The 27,030-nt window shown below is 39.3% G+C and overlaps 1 protein-coding gene and 1 long non-coding RNA gene across 4 annotated transcripts in view; one reads left to right on the top strand and one right to left on the bottom strand.

Annotated features, from left to right (window-relative positions):
- LOC127572950 (E3 ubiquitin-protein ligase HECW2-like) overlaps positions 1 to 27,030 on the top strand; it is a 240,085-nt gene that overhangs the window by 45,934 nt on the left and 167,121 nt on the right. The window lies entirely within an intron of this gene.
- The window catches only part of LOC127572981 (uncharacterized), a 38,317-nt gene that overhangs the window by 4,681 nt on the left and 6,606 nt on the right, over positions 1 to 27,030 (bottom strand). Inside the window, exons 1-2 of one of the 2 annotated variants that reach the window (XR_007956726.1) lie at positions 20,620 to 20,760; positions 9,043 to 9,184 (exon numbers count right to left, since the gene is read on the bottom strand). This is a non-coding gene — a long non-coding RNA (uncharacterized LOC127572981). Of the gene's footprint in view, positions 1 to 9,042; positions 9,185 to 20,619; positions 20,761 to 27,030 lie in introns of those variants that run through there. The other variant, XR_007956732.1, reaches the window with a different exon arrangement.

The raw sequence follows: 27,030 nt of genomic DNA, 5'->3' as shown, positions 1-27,030 counted from the left end.
TGGCTGGTTCATGTTAACTATCTGTAATACTACTAACTCAGTTTTTCTCTCTCCATTGACACTACCTGATGTGCTGGGCAGCTTCCCTCCAGCTATTGAGTTTTCCATGTCCCTTCATTTATTTCATTTTTTTCTAATTTTCCTCATTAATCTATCAACTAAATGGACCATCAACTGCTTATCACCACAGCAATCCTGGTCTCTGCCTTTTGAGAGGTATCGCCTTTGTCCTGTCCATCACTTCCCCTCCCTCTCTGCAACTTGAAACTAACTTGTTTTCTCTTATTCCCAGTTCTGATGAATGGTCTTTGACCTGAAATGTCCACTGTTTATCTTTGCACAAATGCTGCCTGAACTGCTGCGAGTTTACACTGCTTTATGTTTTGCCTTGACCTACAACTCTATCTTACTTTCATTCTGCAATGCCCTTTCACTTGCTCCCAAATTAGTGTTAGAGGTTTCTGTTCCCCACTTTACCAGGATCAGTTTCTTTAATTCTCAGAGTCAGTATGAATGCTTCCATTGTAAGTATTCATCCTTCTGAACAAGTCCAATTGCATTAATCTTTTCTCATAATTTAAAACTAATTTGTTTGCAGTCATTTGTTGTCCTTCCCTCTGTACTCTGGAAGGGCAACAATCTTCCAGTGGATCAGTGACCAAAAATGCACTCAGAGCTGCAGATGGAATTTCACAGATACCTTAAATAGCATCACTTTAATCTGTACTTCCCTTGTGTTACATTAGAAGAGGAATAATCTCTTTAATTGCAGCTCTGAAAAGATTTAAGCACTATAATTTCTGTGTTTGATTATCAATATGCTGCATTTTCACAGCTTTTTAACTGTACGGATTCCACTCCCATGGTTCTCTGCTCCTCTATTTTGTATCTGACTGGTATTGACCTAGCCACCTTAAAAAAAACATTCAGCTTTTTGTTCTTCTTGGTGCTTTCAAATTTTAGTAAAATATGCATGATTGAGGATTTTGCTGTCTGTGCCCCAAGTCCTCAATACACTGAAAGTACTTGGGGATTCAAATACTGATCCTTCTGGTGCCAGACATGTAAACTCAGGGTTAGTTTCTATTTATTTGCTTCCCTTTACTGCATCTGTTCCAGAATCAAAACCAGTGCCCTTGCTCTCTGGCAGTGTCATGTATCTTCCACCTCCAAATAGTTATTCTTAAAGATGCAATGATGTGTGCTCTATTACAAACAATTGTGTGCCCAGTGAAGAAATTTCACTTCACTTAATCGACAATCCATTGCCTCTGACAGAAAGGGAGTAATTTTTTTTTCCCTGTTAATCCCTATTAAAAACCTTCAACATAAAAGAAAACCTTGATTGGTTTTCTGTGCTCCAGGGGGAATAGTCCTTGTATGTCAAATTGTCAGTTTGACCTGTGATAATCCTTTTGTTTCTAAAGCAGAGCTCTTCTGCTCAAATGCCACTGTGCTTCTCTCAACACAATATAGCTGGTAACCTGGGTGGTATTGAAGGAGTCCCATCTTTCACGTGAGTTATTACACCCAGTCTCCAACTGCATGTAAAAAAAAATCCCATAGTATCTCTTGTGTTACAAGGTAAATAGGAAAGTAATTCACTTGTTTTAGTTTTGTTTTTAAGGACATGGGAGATAGTTTCAAGTGTTATTCTTTTGTCTTGCATCGCTCTTTGTAGTAATTCCTTATGTTGGATGACTGACAGTAAACTGAGAGTTCTTAGTGGCTTCAATGTCCTTATAATTCATTCAAATCTAAGCTCGGTTCTCTGTGGCCTTGTACATTTTATAAATAGTTATTAAACAAATTTACTATAACCTCTTTGCTACATTTATAAAGTCTTTATTAAAGCCCAAATTGCTTTTTATCTTCATTATGGCTTTTATATATAAATGCATTTGCAGTTTCAAACAAATGTACATTTATACCTCTAAGTACCCATAGGCTTAAATTTCTTTCAATTTTGAACAGCTGTTTCCCTCCCAAAAACTGAGTGCTTTGTAATCCCTGGCATCTGTTGCCTATATTACAAACCAGTCTGTCTTTCAAAATCTTTACAGTTGTCTCGGCCGCTTGGCTAGCTCTCCACTGCCTTCCTGTCCACCATGTACTGTTACATGCAGTCATTTAATTTGTCTTTCTCTTCAGTTTCTTAAATATTTGATCCTTTTTTTTGCAGGGAACAGATGTAGTTTAAGTAAACATACATTCCTATATCCATGCAAACTCATTTAAGAAGCAATGTCTGGCATATTTTAGTCGTAGATCCATACAGATTATTTCAAGAATTTTTCGTTAAAATAAGTTTAAACATATTAATTTATGGTTCCTTAATGTGTCTCCTAATGCTTTCTGAAAAACATTTATGAAACCCGATTTTAATTCTCAGTAAACTTAAGAATTTACTGGTTTCATTTGAGTCTGCATCTCTTTGTGAATCAAAGTGGTTTGAACTGGGTACTCTGTCTCTTTCTGTAACTACGTACACCGAGTTATTTTTGGATTTTCTGCTTACTCTGGTATTATTAGAAATTTGTTAGCTGGCATCAACATTTCCTCTCCTTCCTGGGCACAGACAAATGTTAAGTAACTATTTAGTAAATCAATATGTTGTTGAGAGATTACAATTTTTCACTCTCTGTAAAAGATGAATGGATGCTTCCACTTTTTTTTGTTCACAGAAATTTTCATTCATTGTTCCTTTATTCATTCCCTTCTCCCCTGCACTTTCCTTGGAGTGACTTGCCCTCTACATTTTGCTCCTTATAACTTTTCATGATTGCTAAATTTCACTGCTTTTTCATTGTCTTCCACTCCGAGTTAATATCTCTCTGTTGAACTCTCATTTGTTGGTTTCTTGTTGCCAACACAAATTTCTTAACTCCTGTTATTTAAACTCAGACCCTTTTTTTTGCTTCATTGAAGGAATATGAAGGAAAATGTTTTCCAATTCCGTTTCGAATAAAACTGAGCCACGAAAGGGAAGAACTTTGTCATCAATGAAATGAACCTTTACATTAATGAGAGAAGTCCTTGGACTATGAAATATATCTTGTAGCTGATCAATGTTGACAAGACCTGGGACAGCAAATTCAGTTTCAGTGCGTTATTTCAGCACAGTCGATTAATGCTTAAATCAACAAGTCACATGGTTGCTTGGCCATCATCACCATTACAATCCATTAGTACATGGTATCAGACTGAGCTGCTAGAAAAATCCATCCTCCTTTGATTTTAATGAAGTGGAGCTATGATAGGTATATTCTGCTTTTGGTGACAATCACAGCACAGTGGGATGACACTCCAGGGGCAGATTGCTGTGAGTCATCCCCATAATCAACATTCTTTTGCCGTGGCTGTGTTGTAGTCCCCTGAAAATTCTGGTCCATTTGATTTAATTGCAGAGTGGATACAAATACATCATTATAACAGATGATTTATTGTCTTTCTTTGTAGTTTTGTTTGGCCAATGAAATGTGGTTATTGGCATGAAGTGCCATTTTCACTTTGATTCAGGGGTAACATTGTACAAGGATATAGCATTACACAAGAAGTACAGGGCCGTGAAAAGTAACATGTATTGTGGATTAAGGGGAACCAGTGGAGATACTAAGATTTTCAGAAGGCATTTGATATGGAGCCGTTTCGAAGGTTTTTGTGGAAAATAAAAGCTCATGATGTGTGAGGCATGGATGCAGGCATGGATAGAAGATTAGTTGGCTAACAGGATCTTTTTCTGGTTAGGAAGGTGTAATGAGCGGCATGCCACAGGCATTACTGTTGGGCCTCAACTTTTTACAATTTTATATAAATGATTTGAATGAAAACACCAAAGGTATATTTGTCATATTTACAGATTATACAAGAAGGTATTATGCTATGAAGGGAACATAAGGAGGCTACACAAGGATATAGATGGTGAAGTGAGTGGGTAAAGATCTGGCAAGTGAACTATAATGTGGGGAAAATGTGTAATTGTCCATGTTGGCAGGCAAGGTAGGAGAAAAAACATATCTGAATGGCAAGAGTTGGCAGAGCTCTGAGATGTACAAAAGTAGGAAGGTTATGCTTCAGTTATACAGAACATTGGCAAGACCACATCTGGAGTTAAGTGTACTGTTGGTCTCATTTTAAGTGAGGATGTTGGAAGTAGTCCAATGAAGGTTTAAAAGGCCAGTATTTGGAATGGGTGGGGAAAAGTTATCTAGATTGGGCTTGTATCTTCTGGAGTTTAGATGAGTTGAGAGGGATTGATTTAAAGCAGAAAAGACCCTGAGGGGTCTCAAGAGGATGGATGTGGAGAGGATGTTTCCTCTTGTGGAAGAATCTAGATCTAGAGGTCACTATAAAAATAAGAGCAGATGTGACAAAATTGTTTCTCTGAGGATCATGGGTGTTTGATCCTTTCTTCCTCAAAGGACAGTAGAAGCAGAGTCTGAATAGTTTTAAGGTTGAGGCAGATAGTTACTTGATGAAAGTTACTGAGGGTAGACAGGAAAGCAAAGTGGAGGTTACAATCAGATTACTGTGATCTTATTGAAAGGCAAAATGGGTTTGAGGGACTGAGTGGCCTTCTATTCCTCCTGATTCATATGTTTATTTCACCTCTGGTTTATCAAGAAGCTATCTACCACAGCCTTAAATATTTGGAGATTCTGCTTCTACTGCCCTATCAGGAAAAGAGTTCCCAGTTTTCTCGATCCTCAGGGGAAAAAAAATTGCCTCATCTTTGTCTTAGACCGTCAGCCTCTTTTATATTTGAACAGTAACTGCTGGATGACCATGATTTTTTTTTTGTTGTGCTCTTTAATTCAAAGCTTAATAATTCCAAGAGGAAACAATACCCTCAGCCTTAACTCTTGGCTTGCAGTGGGCAAATGAAACAATATCGATATTTCTCTGATGTTAGGCCAAGTCTATCCTTTGTCAGATCCAAGATTTTGGGATTTGAGTGTAACCAGTTAAACAAAATATGTTTGACTGTGACTCTATGAATAACTTGCTACTTTACTGCTTTCTTGAAATCCCTTGGGTACTTTAATAAAAAAAAGTGAAGTACCACGTGAAAATTAAAAACGTAAATTATACAGCATGTTGGGGCAGGTGAGTTTAAGATTAAAGATGTAGGTTTTTGGAAGTATCTTTAAGAGCAGGCAGGCAAGGAACTCAGAAATATTTGGGGAGAGAATTTCAAAGCTTGTCAGCTGTAACCTTTATTATGAATGGGGAAATGACCAAGAGACCAGCATTAAGGAGCACATATAACTTAAAAGTTTATCTGTTGTGATGGAAGAGATTTCTGAAAAAAAGAGGGGTGAGACTAGTGAGTGATTTGAAAATGAGGATGAGAATTTTAAAATTATATGTAATCTCTATGATTGTTCTTCTGTTTTACATTAACTCAAAACCTAAAATAAAATGCGTCTAATGCCTGCTTGACACTTGGCAATGATCAGAGTTTGTAAACTACATGAATCTAGAGACTGCATCCATTTTACTTTCCTTTAAATAAAATGGCAGGTTAAAGTTTCATGTAGAACCCCTCAGAGCTATTTCAGTATTTTCTGTTGTTTTCTGATAAGTATTATCCTGAGGGAGAAACTTGTTTGGACCATTAACTTGCTTTTCTCTTTTATAATCTGACTGATCAGACCATGTAGATACAGATTATGTGGAGAGAGAAAAACACAGGTAATGTTTCAGGTCAGTAGGCCTTCATCAGAATTGATTCTGTCTGACCTGCTGAGTATTTCCAGCACTGGTTTTTATTTCAGATATGAAGCATCTGAAGTTTTTTGATTTTCAATAATCTAAATTATGTTGGACTTAGATAAAGCAAACTTGTCAGTTGAGAGCAATGCAAATTATAAGCAAGTTTCATGTCAATATTCTTATTGTGGTAAAATATCCTTCAGGCATTCACGCAACTGTAGCCAATTCTGGTAAGATTTTAGCAACGAATTACATAAAATTAGCATATCTATACACCGATTTTCATACCAGATGATTTGCTCTCAATCTATCAATTCTGAGACTGACTTTTTGTCATATGCTATTATACCAGGTGCTGTTTAGGGTGGACTTCAAATGCTTTGGACATTCTTTGGCTCCTATTGGTTGTGAGTTATCGTATTGATTTTGAGTCTGTCACAGAAGAGCCAACTTTGGCTCCTTGAGACTGATAACTGATTTTCTAGTGGAAATATTTTGTTGCAGCCATTGTTTTGCAGCCAGAGATAACAGAACAGGTTAAATGGTGGACTTTCCAATAGTCATGGGTACTTCTCATGTTGTGGTTGATGCGGATATCCTTGCAAGGTTGGAGCACGTGTTGGTAACCGTGGCGTGCTGGTTACATATTATTAGTGAACCTGAACCAAGGGTCATAAGGTCACTGATGCTAGCCTAATTAATTTGTGATACAAGCCCATTCCAGAAAGTACCATAACAGGTTTGATGAGCATAACCTTTGAGATCCATGTGCTAATTAACTGTAAAGCAAGGCATACTGGGGTTGGAAACACCACTGTGCCTCAAGGGAAAAGAAACAGCCCAATGGGCACCTGGAGGCAGAGGTAGTCATCTTATTCCCTGACAGTCATGACCTGCATGGATCCTTCAGCACTGTCATAGTAACACTCAAGGTCCCACCTCACTGAGAACCAAAAATAGAACCTATCAAGGACAGAGAGGCAGTCAGTAACAGCTGGAAGGAATACTTTGAAGATCTCCTCAACTGTGACTCTGTTCTTGATGCGAGCTCTGCTGACTCCACCTCACAGCAGCCTATCTGGTCCAGATTTGCTGTTTTCCCAGACTGAAACAAAGTTTACAAAAAAAAATACCAAATGCCAACTTAAAAAAGGCAAAGCCTTGGGAGCAGATGGTTTCCCAGTTGATGTTCTAAATCTTGGAGATGAAGAACTTCAGTCACAAATCCATAACTACATCTCCCACATCTGGTAAGAGGATAATGTCCCATGGGACCTCAGATAACACTACGATTAACCTTCCTTAAGAAAGAAGACAAATCTGACCATGGTCTTCCTGTTGTCTGCTACAGGGGAAAATCATTCAACAGGAAGACCATATCCGCATCAACCACAACATGAGAAGTACCCATGACTGTTGGAAAGTCCACCATTTAACCTGTTCTGTTATCTCTGGCTGCAAAACAATGGCTGCAACAAAATATTTCCACTAGAAAATCAGTTATCAGTCTCAAGGAGCCAAAGTTGGCTCTTCTGTGACAGACTCAAAATCAATACGATAACTCACAACCAATAGGAGCCAAAGAATGTCCAAAGCATTTGAAGTCCACCCTAAACAGTGTCCACCTCATTTGTCTCCTCTCAGTGGCTGAAGAGCTGTTCTGTGAATCACACTGTGGATTCTGTCCATCTGGAGAAAGGGCGGACATGATCTCCAACTTGCGACAGCTCTGAGAAATGCAGGGAGCAGCACCAACCATTACACATCACCTCTTTAACTTCATTAAAGCCTGTGACTTCATCGATCAGGAGGGAGTGTGGTGCATCCTTCTCAAACTTGGCTGCTAACAGAAATTCGTTTCCACCATACATCTGCTTCATGATGGCATCCAAGTCATGAGCCAAACCAAAGGGACAACAAAAGAGCCAACCTCAGTGAAGATTTGTGTCAAGCAAGCTTTGTCATGGCTTTCATATTTTTTTTCCAATCTTTCTCTCTACAATGCTGCATCTCTCCTTCAACACACTTCCCCATTGGTGTGGAACTAATCTACAAGACTAATGGGAAATCCTTCAACTGTTGTCACCTCCACCCCAGAACCTAGGTCACCCCAACTTCAATAGTCAAGCTGCAGTTTACAGGTAATATTTGCTCTGTGCACAATCAGAAGCCAGGTTCCAAGTTGCCATTGACTCCTTCACTGAAGCATCTGAAAGGATGCCAAACAGATCCTCAACCAATCTGCCCTTACTGTACAATCCCAACCTCTGATGATAAAGACTCACTGTGAGACCCGGAAAATGTGGACCATTTTCCATTTCTTGGGAGCCATTTCGCAGTGAAGGCAGATATCAGTGGTAAAGTTCGCCATTGCCTTCACTGTTCCCACATAACCCTTGTCCATCTGTAAAAAGGTGTTTAAATGTAGACCTTAAACTCAGTACAAAGCTCATGATTTACTGGCCTGGCAGTGACCTTCCTATGTGCTTCTGCTTCTTGGGCAAGTTAGTGCAGTCACCTCAAGGCACCGTGCAAAAAGAATCACCAAAACCACCTCCATTAAATCCTCCAAGTCCATGGGCAGGATAAATGGACCAATGTCATCGTCCTCTCCCAGACCAAATTCCCCAGCACAAGTCCTAATCACACTCAGTTGGCTCTGTTGGGCAGTTACGTCGTTTGTTGCCTGACACCAGTCTCCTGAAGCAGACACTCAGTTCTGAGCTCTATCATGGTAAGAGGTCAAAAAGTGGATAGGGAAAAAGATTCAAGGATGAAACATGGTTTACTTCCACTATTAGATTTTTTTTATTATTTATAGCTATTTATGGTAGGAATATTGTGTTTTTAACACAATAACAAAAGCTGAAATATGTTGGTGCTGAACAGTTTCTTAAATAAATCTTTTGATTTTTAAAATTGTATTAACTTGACATCTCTTGCTGACAGTGTAAATCTCAACCATGTATTAGTTTGTGTGACAGAGTATATTTGCATAATACAAAGCTATTATTTTACATTGATACTCTACTTTTCCTGTAATATTATACACAAAGCTACTGATTCTAGTTTTTTTAGCACAGTCAGGTATTGTCTCCATTTCATATCTACTGTCATCAAACCTCTCAAAAATTCCAACCCCACTTTCCTTGTTAAGTGCAATCCCCTTTCCAATTGTCCTTTCCTCTGTCCTAGAACTCTAAGTTTAAATGACTTTGTTCCTAATTGTGTCAAAGGTAATCTATCCTTCCTGTCTATAGTCTGATGTAGTTAACCACATGATCATCCTTTTACTTCCACCCATTAAGTAGAGTGAGCCCCACTCACCTTTTTTCATTCTCATCCATGTCAGAGAATCATTGTCAATGGTTTTGCTTCCCAAACTTGGATTGTTGCCTATGGCATCCATAGAATCTGTCCTTGGCTGCCTCCTAGTTATCATCCATGTGATGCCCTTCGTCAACATCATCTGGAAGAACAGTGTTAATCTGCATTCAGATGTTGATTATATTCTTGACCCCCTCACTGTCTCAAAATTGTCGGGCTTCATGTTTAATGTAAAGCACTAGATGATCAGAAATGTCTGCCAGCCAAGTGCCAACATTTAATCCTCCGTTATAAATTAGTTTCCTTGGGTATTAGCTCCTTTACTGTATTATCTGTCTGAAATGGAACCAGATGCCAAAATGGCAACTGTCATGTATTTTTATCTCTTGAGCTTCAGACCACATCTGCAGCATCACTAAAACCACCAGCTTCCAGCTCTGCACCTTGGCCTGAATCTGCTCTGTCTCAGCCCATTTACTGCTGCAGCTCTCTTGCAAGCCTCTGGGCATTTCCAATGTCATCCTGAACTCTTGCTTGTGTTCTAACCTGTGCTAAGTCCCATTCCACATCACCCATCACCCATCACCCATGACCTACTGACTTGAGTTGGCTCTTAGGTAAGCAAGACCTTGTACTTGTTTTCAGATTTCTCCTCAGCCTTGTCCTTCCCTATCTTTGTGATCTCCTCCAGCCCTATAGTATTCAGATATCTGTACTTTGTCAGTCATTACCTCTTGATCATCCTAAATTTCATTGTTCCATCCCTGACAGCAGTAATTTAATTTCCAGAATTCCATCTCTTAACCTTTCTGCCTCTCTTTGCCCCTTTTAAGATGCTCCCTAAAACTAACCTCTTTGACCAAGCTTTTGGTCATCTGGCCAAATACAGGATCTCCTGTGGCTTGGGTGGCAACATTTGTTGATCATGCTCATGGGAAGTATCTTGAGATATTAGGCTGCATTAATGGCACTATGTATGTACTAGCTATAATCTTTAGTGATCAATGATCAGTGCACTTTTTCTTTTGCCTTCTTCCAGTGCATCTCCACACGTGAACAAAGTAGTTGGGGTAACTAATTCTGGAGCATTTTGTTGGTGCTTGGCTTCTATTTCTTAGATGGATTATTGGTGGTTCAATGTTGCAAAGGGAGATGTTTTTTTGCTATGTATATTTGTTGATTTGATTGATATTAGCTGTGTATTTTTTATTGCATCTGATTTGCTTGCATGTGTGAAGAAATAGAATTAACCTAGATGGGCAGTGAGGATGCAGAATTCCAGATAGATTTGATGGTATCTTTACTGCTGCAAATTTACTTTCTTCACATCACAACTTTCAGTATGCAAGGATTCCTAAAAATGTTGGGGAAAAGAAGTATTAAATGCATTTGAAGGCACTAAGGTGAACCTTTCACACTGACATTAAGAAGCAGGACAAGACTTATTAAATGTTCGTATATATATTATGTCTCATGGTTATTACATAGCAGCTGTTCAAGTCTGCTCTGCCCTCCATTCCCCACTGCTCTGCCTCCACTCTCTCTTCCCTTTGTCTCCACTCTTTCCTTCCAAGTACTTTTTGTGTCCAGTTCTGGGTGCCACATTTTAGGAAATATGTGAAGGCTTTGAAGAGGGTGCTTAAAAGATTTACAAAATGGATCCAGGCATGGGGGTCTTCAGTTATGTTGATGGATTGGAGAAACTGGAACAGAGGAGCTTGCAAGGTATTTAACACAATGAAGGCTGTAGTCTGAGAGATAGAAAGTGTTCCCATTGGCAGAGGGGCCACAATCAGGGGACATGGAATGAAGGTGGTTGGCCAAAATAAACCCAGAAGTGATATATAAGGAAATGTTGTTTTACACAGTGTGTGGTTAGCACATAAATGCACTGACAGTAGTGGAGGCAAATTCAGCGGTTACATTCAGAAGAAAGCTTGATAGGTACCTGAAGGGAAATAACTTGTGGAGCTATGAGAGTGGGATTAGATGCATTATTCTTACATATGGCTGGTACAAACTGAATTTGCCAGTCACCTCTTTCTGTGCTATTACCATTCCAGTTGGACTCTTAATTGAATTATGTGGGGTGGAGAAAAGATGCCAAAGTTACCAGTGGAGGAAGATGTGGAAGTAAGGTGGGTGAAGTTGTGTAGCAAGTTGTTTAATATGTGATAATTTCCAACAGCAATTAACATCTGAAGCGTTTCGATTCCATGGGTGATGTTTGTCATTTTTCAATATACATGCCACACAAATCCTGCAATAAATCATGTCACATCTAGGCTACTGCATCATTGATTTCCATAATCTTACCATGATTAAAAATAGAATACAAGGTATTCTTGTCTGCTCTTCTCAACCAACAAAATGGTGTTAATTTTAATGTAGCATCTTGTATTCAACCCAAGTCATCTTTGGTACACTGTAGATTGATGAATAACATGTGCACAGTGTGTGTGGTGAACTATAAGCAGGCAAATAAATTGGTTGCGTATGTTATTGCAAGTTGTCTGCCTCTGTGCATGTGCATTTATAATTGGTTATTTGTTGAAATGTATATTTTATTCAAAAATATAACCAAAGTATGAAGAATGATTGACCATGAAGTTGCATAAATGTGCAATGACTAATTCAGGAGGAATGGGCACTGACAGAGCAGCAAGTTGCGGTTAATATTCTGGCATTCTTTTAAACAACAATTTGTTAATCTATAAAAAGATAATTCGAGGCAAAAGGATGTTTCAGAACTCTTGTGCCTTGGTGCAAGCTTCTGATCATTGTAGATAACTTAAAAAAAAATATTTGAAAAAACACCACATTTTGGGCTGATTAGCAGAATTGAAGGTCATGGAATTAAAAATATCAATATCAGTGTAGATCCAAAATTAGTTCAGATATAAAAGATAGAGTTGTGGTTAATGTCTGCTTATCCGGACTTGAGGGAAGTATTCTATTCAGCTTTCTAATGTCCTCTTTATACTTCTGCCTTAAAAATATTGAGATACTTTGTCTCCGCCACCCTTTGAAGAAGAGTTCCAAAGACTAACGATGCACTGAGGGGGAGAAAAAACTCACCTTATCTCTGTCTTAAATGGACAGTGGTGTTTCCTACATGGGTATGCCTTGCCTTGCAGTTAATTGGCACATAGACCTCGAGGTCATGCTCATCAAACCAGCCCTGGTACTTTCTGGAGTGGGCTTTGTATCACAACCTAATTAGTCTGGAGTCAGTGACCTCATGGCACTCTGGTTCACTCTAATATCTAATCAGTGCACCATGGTTACCAACACATGCACTCCAACCCTGGAAGCTTTGCATGAGACCAAGGAGGACTGCTACTCCAAGCTTGAACAAATGTAGTGAGCAAGTGAAAATATAAAATGTTAGAAACACCTAGTAGGTTAGGCAGCATCTGTGGATAGAGAATCAAAATTAACAGTTCAGGTTGGTAATCCTCATTAGAGCTTTAGGTCATCAACCTGAAATATTAAATGCTTTCACTTTCTACAGAAGCTGCCTTACCCTCTGAGTGCTTCCAGCAATTTCAGATTTCCAGCAACTGCACTTCTTTAATTTTAGATTTGTAGGTTTCTAGAATTATTACCTCTCCCTCTGGGAAGGTTCATGAAATTGCTGCGGGAAGTGGAAACACATAGCTCTCATGCATAGAGTGATCTTTTGGAACCAAGGGCTGAATGTTATTCTGGAGCAGCATTTAGGGAGATTCTGTGCTTTAGCTGATCTGAAAGTGATCAATATCGATATTAGGGGGTTGAACTGAAAGTTACCCATTATTGTTTATCCACTAGTCCTCTCTTGAGCAAACATTCTTTTATGATAAAACTAAAAATCTGGATGTTCACTGTCAGTCTGTTCTTAATATCTCCCTCTGTAATAAATAGTGTTAACAAAAATAAAATCTTTTTTTGTCCAGTCTTTCCTTGTTGCATTTTCTTTTAGTTTTGCATTTTCTATTTGTTTTATTGCTTTCCCCCACTCTCACCTTTTCGTTTGCATTTGGTATCTTCATTTTTCTATTATTTTGTTCTGTTTTAATTTCTCAATAAGCTTTCCAGTCTGACTGATTTCCTGCCTCTGGCTTGCACAGAGTTCATTTCCAGTCTTGGATCCAAGTGAGTGTACACACTAACATAGGGAAAAAGAGAGACACTTCCCTAGCCACATGGCAAACCTCTTTACACTGATTTTGGTACTAAATAACTATGCAAAAAAATGCCAAAAATATAAATATTTGATTTTGATTGATCTTACAAGTAAGTTTATATCGTAAATTTCTGTACATCACATTATGTGACAATGCAGAGCAGCGCTGTTTCTTTAAATTTCTTCCAGAACCATGCTCAATTGGATCTAAAACATCTTCCACCAAATGATTTTCACTGAGCTCCTTTTCTGTAATAGGTCTGGGTGCGAGTAAGGCATATAAATGTATGGCTTCCCAGTAATGTGAGGTCTTGTGAGCGATGAATCTTGGTTTGCAGAGGTGTCTGAATTGTCATTTGCTGCATTTAGGAATAGGGGGGAAAGCTATCAACATCAGTGTTTATTTAAAAAAAACAATTGTGTTTGCAGTCTGGTTCAGTTGGGCTTGTTAATTAAGTTAATGGATCTCAAACCAGACTCGTGCTGGCCAGCATTTAAATACAGTACATGACATATGGGCAACACTGTCAAGATGACTTGCACACCCACAAAAGTAGACTGAGAAAATCCCTTTTGAGATGAGCCCAAATACCATCCATTGCACAGCTTTGCAAGAATGAATATTCAACAGAATGATCAATTTACTTCAAACAATTCAATAACCATCATGGAAAGACCAAAAGGTGATGAATATGCTATGCTACCCACAGCAGTGGGTTGACTTGCTTATTTCAAGCAAAACAACACTGGCAGCATCCTGCGTTCTGGTAAATTATACAAAACAAAATGCTGTGAAAATTCGACAAATTAAAATTCATGGATTCGACTATGAAGCAGGATAAAAGACTAAACCAAGATGATTAAAGACATGAAAGTACAGAATAAGGTATTAAATTATGAATATATTGTTCAATGGAACATTATTGGTCTATGGGAATGCTGATTGATGTGCTTAATCTTGGTGCAGGACGTTTTATGTAGACCTCCTCCTTACTTGAATGGTACAGGATTTCCTTCCATTAGGTGGAAACAACAACAACTTTTATCAGTGTAGCATCATAAAAGAGGGAAATGCTGGAGAGGCAGAGACCGAGGGAGGCATTTTCAGATCTTAAAATCTTGGTAGCTGGAGGTACAACCAGAAAAAGGTGAAAGGATTAAATTTGGCAGTTATCAAGATGAGAGAATTTAAGAAGTGTTCTGAGAGATTTGGCATCGGAGGAGATTAGAGAGAAGGTAGGAGCAGGTTGTGGAACAAATTGAACACAAAGGTGAAAAGCTTAAAGTCATGGCTTTAGTTAACCAGCAGCCAATAATGGTAGCAAGCATAGGTGTGATAAATGAGTAGGACTGGATGTGAGTTAGGGCGCAGACACAAATACATGATAAGCCTGCCCTTGAGAAGAAGGTGGTGAGTTGCCTTTTTGAACAGCTGCAGTCCTTCTGGTGAAGGTACTCTCACAATGCTGTTGGGTAGGGAGTTCTAGACTTTAGACCGAATAACAAGGAATCATGGAGTCATAATATATATCCAGATCGGAATGGTGTGTGATTTGGAGGGGAGCCTGTAGGTAACGATATTACCATGCACCTCCTCCTGCCTTTGCATCTTTATGGGTGATAGACGTCTTGCGTTTTGGGAGGTGCTGGTGAGTTACTGTAGTCCATTTGGTAAATGGTGCACACCTCTGCCACTCAGTACTGGTTGTTAAGCAAATAAATGTTTGGGGTAGTGAATGGAATATCAATTACGAAGGCTGCTTTGTCCTGGATGATGTCAAGCCTCTTGAATGTAGTTGCAGCTGCATTCATTCATGTGAGTGGAGAGTATTCGTTCACTTGTAGATGACAGAAAAGTTTGGGCTTCAGGAGATGACCTAAGAATGGTTGAGGCTGGAGGTAACAAAGGTATGGATGAGGGTTGAGGTGGGACAGAGTGTTATAAAGGTAGTAATAGATGGTCAAGTGGTGGTACGGATACATGATGTGAAGCTCACCTTGGGCTAAAATATACCAAGGTTACAAACAGTCTGTTTCAGACAACTGCCAAAGTGAGGATGGGGTCAAGGGCTAGGGAACGGAGACTGTCATGGGGAGTGCAGGCAGTGACTTTAATTTCTCTCTCCTTGCACTCTGTAAATTTGCTTCAGGATCATTAGTACAGGGATTTGAGGACTGGGAATGTAAAACTTTTTGTTCTCAACTGAGAATTTAATTAACCTCTTGCATGTATGCTAATCTTGTTAGATCAGCATAATCAGACTGTTCAGTTCACTATTTTCAAAGTAGATGTTGGCATGAATTAGATTTCAACATGAGCTGGGGTGTTAAACTGAAGCTTCGGATCTGACACCAGAGCTGAAGCATTGAAAGTTAATAAATTTGCTGTTCCTTTAATTAAACATTCTTTTCACCTTCCAAAGAATTATTTTCTCAAAGATTTTTAAAATTTATTTATGGCAATCCAGTGGTTTCATGTTTACCATTACTGAAACTAATTGATATTTCAGATTCATTTAATTTTGAATTTAAACTTCCCTGCTCAGTGGTGAGATTCAAACTCTTGTCTTTAGATCACTGGTCCAACTCTCTGGACACTAGTCCAGTAATTTAACCACAATGCTGTTTTACCTCATTGTGTCAATATTCCAAACAACATATAGAACTATGAAGTGGGGTAATGTCAAAGTTTTCTTTGTGTAAATATAATCTGGAATAAGTGTTTGCTTATATATGTCAGTAAAATAATTGGTTGGTGCTCTCTGTAAATATTATTTCAGAATGTAATGCTTGAGTTAGTTTTTCAACTAAAGTTCTCTTCAATATCACTTCATTTATATTCTATTTTACTTAAATAATTCTCCTTCAGGTAATATAGTCTACCTCAGCAGCCACTAGTGCTGAAGCTTCCTATAGCATTTAGAGAAAATTAGTTTATGCTTCTTTGCTACCAGCTTGTTAATTGTGGAAACAATCTATTACTTCCTCAAAACCTTTTGTAATTTTGAATACCCGAGAGTCTACCTCTGCAGCTACTAGTGCTGAAGCTTCCTATAGTATCTCTAAATGCTGCAGGAAGCTTCAGCACTAGTGGCTACTGAGGTACTCTTTTTTTTATCTGAGAGAGAATTATTTAAATTCGCTATTGGATAGTATCTTTAATCTTTGTTCCACTGAGTGAAAGATGCTCCTTTTTTCCTAGCTTTCTTTCAGAATCATAGCCTTGCATTTCTAGTATAATGGTGTTGAATCTTTTCAATGTGTTATTCTATGGCTTTAATTTCCTTTCTGTGTCGAAATTGTGTATAGTATTCCAACAGTGATCTATCCATTGTGTGCTATTAAATCAGCATCACTTGTTTATGTTTAATGTGTCCATGTGTAGGTCATAGAATTGTTTTTGCCTTTTTAAACTCCACCCTTGCCTTTTAAAGATCTTTATGTAGGTGAACCTTGGATGCCTTTATTCTGTGATCTTGAATAAGTCCTTATTCATCTATTGTTTGCCCAAATTTACCACTCATTCCTGAATGAACCATATTTGCCATCTATAATTCAACTTCACTGTTCCACCTCTGCCTCTCCGCATTCTTCGTTGCTATTTACTATGCTTCCTAATTTGGTTTCATTCAAAATCAACAATAAATCTTTTACTGATGAAATCAGATACTTTTTATGTAGAATGGAAAATGAATGATGTATCATAAATTAAGTCATAAAATGTCTGCTTAAGTCAGAAGTAGTCTGCAATGAAAACACAATGAAAGTTTTGGGAAAACTGTTCAAGAAGGAAGGTGTTGAAAATATATTTTTGAAATTTCATGTCCAGCATTTCAAATAATATGGTTAATGTTGACATCGGAATTTTTATTTTGCTTCTAAATTTTAAATGATATTTTTCTAATCAAAATGTGTTTTAAAAAAACATACTGAATTTTGTCAATCTTTTAAAGAAGCTTAGTTAAATAATATAATGATAATCAGTTAATGCTGATTAGGTGATTGATATGGAGGAGTATTTATAAATAATATCATCAGTAAATTGTTCCGGAAGTTGCCTTTTTGAATAATTAGGAAATTCATCAGGGACAATTTTTACTCTGTGTGCTCAAGATTTTCCCTGTAGTAATTACTTAATCTTATAATGTCAGCAACTAAAGGAAGCAAATCCAGCTATTCCATTATACAAACCACTGGGATCTGTATTAAAACATAAAACAGAATGCTGGAAGAACTCAGCAGGTCAAGCAGCATCTGTGTTGGCCAAAGGTGTAAATTGATGTTTCGGGTTGAAATCAGGCAACCTGATCTCAACTGCATCAGGACTGAGAGGGAAGGGGAAAATTTGCTAGTTTATGGTAATATGAATTTGGGGGGGAGGAGTGGGTTGGGGTGAATGATGGTGGTGAGCGGAAATAGGTGGGGGGGAAAGGCTGGTAGGTTATAGATGGAACCAGATGGGAAGATGGAATGAGGTGGGGGAGGGGATGGGATGGGAAAGTCAAATACAGGGAGAAGAAAACTAGGCGAACAGGTGAGCATGTGTGCAAGGAGAATGCTGAGGGACTGGGTTACCTGAAATTAGAAAGTTCATTGTTCATACCATTGGGTTGTAAACTACCCAAGTGGAATATTTTGTTCCAGATTCCAAAATCTGCAGTCTCCCTTTGTCTTCGTCCTATTAGTGCAGTCTGATAAAATGCTCCTTTATTTGTGAAGCTTTGCCATTGTGAAAGGCACACACATATGCACTCCTCATTTTCCCAGCAGTATTACTGGATAGTAATCAGAAGTGGACACATTATCCTAAACTTTCCATTTTCCCATGCTGCCCTCCTGGGCATTTTGCCATTTATCACACCCTTGCCATTTTCCCATCAGAGTTAACCAAATGGAATCTTGGTGTTCTTGCTGCCCAAGTTTCTGTTCTCCTCCAGAAACATTGCTGAACCGGTAACTTGGTATTGCAAAACTTCTAAGAGAATGATGTTGGTGAATTTATTTAGGATACTTTCTAAACTCTCAACCAGTGAAAGTAAATTTAAATGCATGGGATATGTTTATTAGAAACATAGAAAACCTACAGCACAATTCAGGCCCTTCGGCCCACAAAGCTGTGCTGAACATGTCCCTACCTTAGAAATTACTAGGCTTACCCATAGCCCTCTATTTTTCTCAGCACCATGTACCTATCCAAAAGTCTCTTAAAAGACCCTTTCGTATTCACCTCCACCACCATTGCCGGCAGCCCATTCCAGGCACTCACCACTCTCTGAGTAAAAAACTTACCCCTGACATCTCCTCTGTACCTACTCCCCAGCACCTTAAACCTATGTCCTTTTGTGGCAACCATTTCAGCCCTGGGGAAAAGCCTCTGACTATCCACATGATCAATGCCTCTCATCATCTTATAAACCTCTATCAGGTCCCCCCTCATCCTCCGTCGCACCAAGGAGAAAAGGCCAAGTTCCCTCAAACTGTTTTCATAAGGCATGCTCCCCAATCCTGGCAGCATCCTTGTAAATCTCCTCTGCACCTTTTTTTATAGCTTCCACATCCTTCCTGTAGTGAGGCGACCAGAACTGAGCACAGTACTCCAAGTGGGGTCTGACCAGGGTCCTATATAGCTGCAACATTACCTCTCAGCTCCTAAATTCAATTCCACGATCGATGAAGGACAATACACCACATGCCTTCTTAACCACAGAGTCAACCTGTGCAGCTGCTTTGAGCGTCCTATGGACTCGGACCCCAAGATCCCTCTGATCCTCCACACTGCCAAGAGTCCTACCATTCTGCCATCATATTTGACCTACCAAAATGAACCACTTTACACTTATCTGGGTTGAACTCCATCTGCCACTTCTCAGCCCAACTGTGCATCTTATCTATGTCCCTCTGTAACCTCTGACAGCCCTCCATACTATCCACAACACCTCCAACCTTTGTGTCATCCACAAACTTACTAATCCATCCCTCCACTTCCTCACCCAGGTCGCTTATAAAAATCACAAAGAGTAAGGGTCCCAGTACAGATCCTTGAGGTACACCACTGGTCACCGACCTCCATGCAGAATACGACCCGTCAACAACCACTCTTTACCTTCTGTGGACCAGCAGGTTCTGGATCCACAAAGCAATGTCCCCTTGGATCCCATGCCTCCTTTCTCAATAAGCCTTGCATGGGGTACCTTATCAAATGCCTTGCTGAAATTCATATACACTACATCTACTGCTCGCCCTTCATCGATATGTTTAGTCACATTCTCAAAAAAAAATTGCTGCCAAAAACTCTATAGTGCTGAAATTTATTTTTTCCAAAAGTGGACATGCAGATTTTCAAAGCTTTTTCCTTTCTCTTTATTTCCTATGAATGATTTGATATTGAATTAACTAGTCAATCTTCCTGGTTCGCATTCTGTCTGATTTCAGTAAGGATTCTTCAATTTGAGCATTTAAGGATTTCCCTGTCTTGTTCCCAACAGAGGGCCCTGCAATAAAATAGCTTACTAAATATCAAAAGTTCATGTGCGAAAGGTCCTGTCACAGATCTTTACAGCATGTGAAAGTATAATGCATGGGCAGCCCCATTTGTTTTCAGTTGACTACAAATTCCAGGCCAATATCTATTAATTTTGTTGTGCTTAGTAAACATAATTCCCAAAGCTATTTTTGTAAGATATGCACAATTTCATGTCTAGCCTGTCTTGAGACTGGTTTCTATTTTCCTTGCACTGCTGCACATGTACATACAATAAGAGGTGCATTGTAAAATGAGATGATGGATCCTTCCTTCCTGTGCAATTTGTCAAAGTCATTTGACAGAATGATTCATCATCAGATGTTTTACACAAGCATTAGGACCTTGCCTAAAATAAAAACCGAAGATGTTGGAAATGGTTAGGCAGCATCCACGGAAAGAGAAACAGTTAATGTTACAGGTCTTGGAACCCAATTGGCTTGTGATGAGAAGGGCCCTCCCTGTCAGACCCCTCATCTACAGCCAGAGTCTCGGTGCCATCATTCACTAACCTTTGAGGCGACTGTGATGTGGATGAGGCCGTCATCCATCTACTTCTGGAATCTGAGATTGAAGATCTGGAGTGAGATGCAGTGGTCCATCTCAAAAAGTTGCATAATGCAGGACTCAGTGTGCCTCTTGGAATAGCCGGTGGAACACAGATAATCCAACAGAAATAGTTGATATTTATCAACTCGGTCAAAGATCTTTGGCCTGCCTGAAATCTGCTGGTCTTTCTGTGCAAGGAGCTGTCATAGGGTTATACAGTACCAAAACAGGCCCTTTGGCCCACTGTGTCCATGCTGACCATCTTTACCAATCCCATTTACCAGCACTTGGTCAGTAGCCTTCTGTTCCTTGGTGATTCAAGTGCTTATCCAGTACCTACCTCCACCACCTTTCCTGCCGGTGTCTGTCCACAACTGAACATTGCAGACATTTATGGGCCAAGGGCACCTTCCATGGTCTAAGGGCACACTGAAGCCTCATGCAGCGGGAAAGACCACCAACTCAGGATCTCTTGTCATTGCACTCGGAGGGGCTGAAACATAAAAACCTCCTCTGATTGTTTGCTCAAACAGTGTATAAGGGGGGGAAAGTGGTCATGCTAATGCTTTGTAAATCATACAAGAATGATACATCTTGTACTGTGACATATAAATATTCTATATGTATTTTCATGCTTTATGAATAAAGTATATTTTTGAAAATCAATCAGTTCATGTTTATTCAGATTGTTGATACACCTTTGGTGCAGTAATTACAAGGTTAAAATGTTGACGCTACATTTTGTCTGGCCTGTTTCAAGTGGGTCACTGGTTATTTTAAAGTCAGATTAAGACGGTGCATGTGCAGTCAAATCTTTACTTGCAACTTTGAATAGGAATTTTTTTCTTCAAATGTGGTTCAGAGCTGAATGAACGCAAATTCTAAAGTACTGCAGATGTAAATTCCCAATCTCTGAATTACACTGGCAGGTGGTTACTTTTTTCTCTATTTATTGAATACATCTGAAGGACCATTGGGAGTAACAGTATAATACGTGAAGCCTAAGAAGAAGGATTGAAATTGGAGCTTGGCTGCAGTAGCCTGCTTTTATCACCAGACAGCTGCAGCCTGCACAATAAAAACATGGGCAAGGGTGGGTTTGCGTCAGCGTGGAGCTGTGCTGTGTTTGTAGGGGGCCTTTGCTCTGTTGTTATGGTAGATTTAACCAATTGACAGTTTTGCTACATGCACCTGAGATGTTAGACCAGACATGTCCTTGTAGCAGATTGTGTCCCATAAACTGCTGTTTAGTGGCTAGAGTGTAGATTTATTGAAAGCTTTATTTTGCTATTTTCTGCAAACATTTTATCTTAATTGCAGAACAGAAAAAAAAGCCCCCATGGAGCCTTCCATTCAATCTGACACAACTAAGCTATTAATATTTAATTAACTATTGATGTATTAACCATTTACTGCTGTAACTTCGAATTAATAACTTTGATTATTGACTATCTACTGTTGTGTGGTGGGAACTGGTACTGCCTTCTGTTGCTTCACAATTCTGGTTTCTTAAAATCCAATTTATTTTTTTTTCGAGAAATTGACTTTCTATCCATTCGGTTAGATCATGGCTTATCTTCCACATCAATGTCACTTTCCCATTCTATCCCAATATCCTTTGATTCTTCCTGTGTTCAATCTCAATCTTGAATATACTCATCACCCTGTCATCCACAGCCAACTAGGGCAGAAAATTCCAACAAATCACCACATCAGAGTGAAGAAATGTTTCCAAATGTCCGTCAAAATTTCTCACATGGTTTACATCAAGATGCAGTGACAATGAGTAAAAATGTATACCTGCTTACTGCACAATCCTATTGGGTTAGGTATTTGTCTTTGGCTTTGATTGTAGGCTACATACATTCATAATGTGAAAAGTTAGAATAAATTTTAAAATCTTTTGATTTGACTACTAGATTGCACTAAATATCCACATAGATGTGGTGCCTATTTATTTAGTTATAGCTCCAAGTTAACGTATACTGTGCAGATTCTTGTATTTTCTTGTTAAGGGATTACCACCTACTGTGAGCCAATGAATTGGAGTTTCATAATGGGTTCTCAGCCTTTCATTAATTAAGAAAGTTCTGGTCTTCATTTATGTAACTGGAGATGCCACAGAGTCACAGAGAGCTTCAACATGAAAACAAGCCCTTTGGCCCATAAAGCCCGCACTGACCATTAACTACCCATTTTATACTCGTACTACATTAATCCCATTTTTTTTATTCTCCCCTCCCCCAAATTCCACCACTCACCCTCGCACAAGGGGCACTTTACAGAGGCCAATTAACCTACCTACCCACAAGTCTTTGGGATGTAGGAGGAAACCAGAGCACCCGGAGGAAACCCATGTGGTCACAGGGAGAATGTGCAAACTCCACATAAGACAGTACCCGAACTCAGAATTGAATCTGGGTCTCTGGCACTGTGATGCAGCGGCCCTACTAGCTGCGCCACTGAGCTGCCCGCTGTCTCTACATCACTCTTCAAAACTACCCTCTAATGACTTTTACAATGCTTAGACTCTCACCTCCAACTTAAGCACCAAACGTGGTTATAGGGACAATAGACAGGTCCTTGCTTATACAAATGTTGGCATTAGACCCCTTCCCATCACACCCACTCGTGATTACTGCCAGTTATATCTTCCAGCTGCCTTTACGATGCCCTGTCCGAGATTACTGTTCCAGCAAATAATCTGTAACCCTTTTTATGCAGTCATCTTTCATGGGTTAGGCCGTGTTTTAGTTCCGGCCAACTGTTTGCATTTCCTGTGGAGACAGAAGAAATTTGTGTATTCCTGTTTTGTTGTCAATGTAACAGTGCTTCTGCTGAAATCACAGGATGGTGAATAACAGAGATGTTTTTTTCCTAACAACAGTTTGCAAGAGTTTCAACTCAAGGGTGGCAGAGTTTGATTTAATGATTGATCTAAACACATTTAGACTTGCTGTTGGATTTTATGGTCCCATTTCTGATGAGGTACTCCTGAACTCTGTCGTCCTGCACTGTTAAAGGTGCTGCCTTTCTGGTGAGGCATTCGACCAAACCCCATTTGCTTTCTCAGCTGGATGGAAAAGATTTCAAGGCACTATCTTGAAGAATGGCAGCAGAACTCTCCTCTATGTCCTGACCAATATTTTACCCTCAATTACACTATCACAACAGATTATGTGATCATTATCAAAGGGCTGTTTGCGGAAGCTTGCTGTGAATTTCCAATATTATTGTATTTTATTGGCTTCGAAGTGTTTGGGACAACCTGAAAGCGACATTAACGTGCTATTTAAAGTCTTTATTTCGTGAATATAAATGTACTTAAATGTGAGCAGCGCTTTCTGAAACCAGCAAGTTTCCTTCCTGATTCAATTCAATGAGCAGTCCCATTTTCCAGCCACCATCATCCTCCTTTGGGTAGAGGGTTGTCATGAATTACAAGAAGGTTGGCCTTCACTGAACCTCTTGCTTTAGGATATCCAAAACTCTGCTGTTGTGTAAGTTTGCTTGAGCCATTGGTCCCCTCCTCCTCCTTCAGGAGCAGGCCAACTTTGCCACTGTAAAGTCAAACACTCTCAACGTACGTGTCAGTTGAAGACACCACCACAGTGGTCTATTACCAATTTCTACATTTAAAGTATGAATGTAATCTTCCATTTAAATGGGAGCAGATGAGGTGGCTGACTGTTACGTGCAGTTAGGAAAACTAACTGTAGGAACCATTAAAAAATTTTCTACTTTAAGCCAGAAGGTGGATTTGCAATCGTGTGCAAGTAGGACATTTTAATTTAGGTCTAGCTGTACTTAAGCCTTGCAGACCCATGATCAATAAAATTTTTGAACTCTCAGAAAAGCTTTTTCATAAATTTTAGATGATGATGTGGATTGAGTGGATAGCTAAGTGCTCCTGCTATGCAACTGAGACCCAATGTCGTTGTATTCTTTCTTGGATTGGCTTTAAATTGCAGATTCCATTGGTTGATGGCTTGTGGATCTAATTTGAGTAATTTATGAATGGAGAGGGGGCAGATGTCCAATTTGTTAGTTGATAGGAGTATGCATGTGTGGGTAGTTATCATAGAGTGGTTGTGTTCATCCCTCCTTTTGTATTATTTTCTTTCTTCCAAATACTTATTTCCATGATGGCTCTCCTAGCTTAAACATAAATCGTTAATATTGCAATGGATTCGTGCTCCGGGCTGTGCTAGTTTTCATTTTACTTTCCTGCTGTATGAAGCTCTGCATTGCCAGCAATGCCTCTGCCCTGGCTTGTTTCATCTGGTCTCGGCGACGTCATACATGTGTTTCTTCGTTTTAGTATGCAGGCAGGCTCACTACCTGTGACTGGTCTCAGTCAAAACATTGTCAATTCTAACAGTGGAAAAGCTTGGGCAGGTCTTTCTGAACTGTGTATGTCTAGTAGTGGGAACTGGGAAGGGTCAGCTGGACAAGGCAGACTTTGAGACTTGGACACAGCTCAGCACTGGAAAGTTATGCCCAAGGACTGATACCAATTGGCAGAGTTCCAACAAGGTATAGGACGTTACAGAGAAAGCTGTAGGGTGTTTTCGAGGAATAATTTTTACCTTTTTTGGTAATGGTTTTTAAAACTTTTCCTCTACATAAGGCACAATACATGGTTGCTGATTGATGATGAAGCATGATGGTAATTGATGGCATTTTCAAAATATTGTTATTACTTCAGTTCTGTTTCTTTTTACTGCTTTGTTATTTGTTCCTTCATTGCAAGAACAGTGTCAGTTCAATATATTTCAAGCAACCAGCATTGTTCATTTCAGTGTATATTTTGATATATAGTTAAATGAAAATGGTTCAAACCATGACTTCCTTGCAGTAGCATTATATATTACTACTAGTGGTCTTTTCTGAGGCTAGACGAAACAGAGTGCTCTGGATTCTCTGTGGGTGCATTGCCAGATCGCAACTCAGCAGTATTTTAACCTTGTGTTGCATTTTAGTGTCAGGGAAGAGGGGCATGGCTTTTTAGGAATCATTTAAGAGCTTTTTAACATTATCACACAAGTAAACCGATATGAAGTTTTTTTTCATTGCAGTTGCTTTCTCAAAGGGTTATTGGGCTGGATAAATCTGATGGTTGGCCAGTAGTTCTGTAGGGAAGGGCTGGCTGGCTGCATTGTGTTTTTGTGTCAGTGCATTCCGGACTCCCATGCCCACTGCAACATGAAAGTACGGAATGGGAATGTGATCTTGTCTCTCACTTTGTCCCTGGACTCTCCGTTTTGTATCTGAATTTTCAACTTTATGGCAGCCATAGCTTGCACATCTTGTGTGTAGATCGTTTGTATGGGGTCAATGACCTTTGCTTAAAAAAAATCAGCGAAGTAAATGTTTTTGTTTACTTTAATTAATGTCTTTCAACGTGGTTTCAGATGTTTTGTTAATAATATTTAAAATTATTTAAATGTCTTTCAATTGTGTCTAAATGTTTCAGAACATGTAGTGACAGTACAAGCTATCAGAAGGCTATTAGGGTGCTCTGTGGGAGGGCTTGTGTTTCCACTACCTGCAGTTTCATCTGCTTGCTGATCACCCTGATCGGTTTAAGGGCCAATGCAATGAAGTTGTGAAGAAGGCAGCAGTTGTAAGGCATGGCTGTGGGACTAGTGCAGGGGGTGAGCACAAGGTGGGGGGCAGCAGTGCATTTTTTGATGGTGATACTGCAGTCTTTTCAACAGTAATGGAGGTAATGCATATATGGGATGGTGGCTGGGATACCAGTCAACAGAACAAAATGATGAAACATTTGAATTAGGAGCAGGAGTAAGCCACTCACCCCCTCAAGCCTGCTCCACCATTCAACGAGATCATGACTGATCTGACTGTAACTTCAACTCTCTATTCTTGTCTACCTGTGGTAACTTTTTGCCCCTTTCTCATTACTATCTACTCTATATCTTAAAAATATTCAAAGGCTCTGCTTCCATCACCCTTTGAGGAAGAGAGTACCAAAGACTTGTGACCTGCTGAGAGAAAAAAAATTATCTGCCCTGACGTAATAGGGTGACCCCTTATTTTTAAGCAATGATTCCTAATTCTAGATCTTCCCATAAGAGGAAATGTCCTCTCCATATCCATCTTATCAAGACCCCTCAGGATCTTCTATATTTCAATCAAGTAACAACTTGCTTTTCCAACTTCCAATGAATACAGCCCAGCCTGTCCAACCTTTCCTCATGAGAAGGCCCACCCATTGTGGTAACTGGTAAAGCATCTCTGAGCTTCTTTGCATTAACATATTTACATACATAAGGAGACCAGTACTGTACACAATGTACCAACTGTGCATCCATTCCTCCCTACTTTTGAATTCACTTACTCTAGCAATGAAAGATAACAATCAGTTAGCTTTCCCAATTACTTGCAATACCTTTTGATTAGCCTAATGCAAATCATCTACTAATATACCCAGATCTCTCTTCACCTCAGAACTCTTCAATCTCTCACCACTTAGATAATAAGCTTTCTTTTATCTTTCCTGCCAAAATGGACAATTTCACATTTTCCCACATTATATTCCATTTGCCAGATCTTTGCCCTCCCGCTTAATTTACCTGCATCCCTTTTCAGCCTCCTTATATTCTCCCCACCGCTTGCTTTCCAACTTGCCTTTGTGTAATTAGCAAATTTAGCAATCATACTTTTGGTGCCTTCATCCAGATCATTGATTTATATTATAAAATGCAGTGGTTCTAGTACTAATCAGCAC

The sequence above is a fragment of the Pristis pectinata genome, chromosome 1, assembly GCF_009764475.1.
Source record: "Pristis pectinata isolate sPriPec2 chromosome 1, sPriPec2.1.pri, whole genome shotgun sequence".
Taxonomy (NCBI): domain Eukaryota; kingdom Metazoa; phylum Chordata; class Chondrichthyes; order Rhinopristiformes; family Pristidae; genus Pristis; species Pristis pectinata.
The sequence above is the reverse complement of the archived record's forward strand: the minus strand, read 5'-3'. Positions and strand labels throughout refer to the sequence as shown.